Here is a 1,915-nt window from a genome sequence, read left to right on the forward strand (position 1 = left end):
CAGAACTACTTAGGAGTTGGGAGGAATCTCAGATTGCTGCCCACTGGCGTAAGTCAAAGGGAATGAGACAATCAAAGAAATTCATAACTCCTTCCAAGAGGAACTCAGAAAGACTCCGTGAACTCAGCCGGGAGGGTCTTAGGACTATTACAGGCTACCTGACAGGACACTGCAAGTTAAGGTACCATCTAAACAAAATGGGGCTTTCTGCAGAGACGGACTGCAGGTTCTGTGGGCTGGCGGAGGAAACCTCGGAGCACATTCTGTGTGACTGCCCGCGTATCATGAATAGCAGACTGATGCACCTTGGGGAACGATTGTCTTCTCCATCCAAGATTTGGAACACGGCACCCTCCAATGTGCTTAATTTCTTGAATAGCCTAAGGTTGGAGTGACTACAATCAGGGTTTAGCACAATAGACCTTTTAGGTCGCAGCGCGAGTATACCCGACGTACTAATAATAATAATCTGTTAGAAAGAGTCTCTAACCCATTGTGGCCAAGATACCTTCGGCTTCTGATCTTAAAAGGGCCTTGGTAGGTTTTTTATAACAAAAGGTTTGATCACTGAAGCTTTAAAGTGGGTCAATCTTTTTCTGGCCAAAGCCGGTCAGTGACAGTGAATATGCTCTGAAGTTTCATCATCGTCAAGGCCAGCCGACATTCTGACTCTGTGATCACACCTATTCGGTGCAAGTGGAATCGCGATCGGTTGTGACCAGCTACTTAGGTACCCAGAAAAGGCAGTTAGCGATCATGCCAACTTCATGTGCCAACTCCTCGGCGAACTCATTGCCTTCGATTCCACAATGGCCTGGTACGCAGCACAGTGTTACCATGTTTTTGGCTGCCAAAATTTGCAGCGTGTCAAAGTCTCTAACCAGCTTGTATTTCATAGTCCTGTTTGAAAGGGCCCGGATAACTACAAAAGTGCCCTTCAAACCCTTTTCAAGTTTTAATTTTGCGCAGTTTTAAATTTCAACTGTTTATTTCAGCCTGAAACACCGTGGGTAGTGCTGGTTATTTTCATTCGATTAACGATTTAATTGTATCGACGTTTCCCTTTCGATTAATAAAGCGATTAACCGATTAATTTTCAAAATACTCGAAAAGAAACCATCAAAAATTAACTACTTTAGTCCCACAATAATGTGTGATGTGTGAATCAAAGTAACGTAACCAAAATTTGCACTCAAACCACTCAATAATATTAGCAACATTAAAAGTGTCCACTATACTATAATTTTACTAGTGGGGAGACATTTTTTACATACTCGCGTTTTGCAATTTTTTAAACGATATTTTTGCAAAAAACCGCAAAACAAGTTTAACCAGCAGTAGCAACTAAAAAATCACAACTCAAGTATGCACATATTTTCAGTTTATTTTCCAAATGTGGTGTTGTGCATTTTCTTCCATACAAAGTATATTCGACGCTTTTTCATATGGTAGAAAATAAGCAACACCGTCAACAAAAAAAAAAAACCAATGCCAAAAATCATCTTTCAATTTTTTATATAAAAATTGAATGGGCTACAAAACCGCATACTGAATATTTTTCTTAGAAATGTAATCAAAAAGGTCGAAATTTTCAGGAATGTTTGTTGAATTTTTTTTAATATTGCACAAAGTTTGATATATTTATATTTATAAGCTACAATTAAAAAAAAACTAATATTAAAAAACAACAACAATAAAATGTTGTGGAGCGCTTATAACTTTGACACGGGGTGTATAACGGAGGGTACACTACTTAACATCTCTTTACGTATTTATTGTTTCCTTTCGGTTTTAGTTTTCTCAATTGTTTGCGCACTGAATGCACTATGCAACAATTTTCATTCTTATATTTTTCCGCTGATTTCGTATAAAAATATGGTTCATTCTACAACAAAAAAAAAAAATTATAAAAATA

The sequence above is a fragment of the Rhagoletis pomonella genome, unplaced genomic scaffold (genome assembly GCF_013731165.1).
Source record: "Rhagoletis pomonella isolate Grant_MI unplaced genomic scaffold, Rhpom_1.0 Rhpom_scaffold_00010, whole genome shotgun sequence".
Lineage (NCBI taxonomy): Eukaryota > Metazoa > Arthropoda > Insecta > Diptera > Tephritidae > Rhagoletis > Rhagoletis pomonella.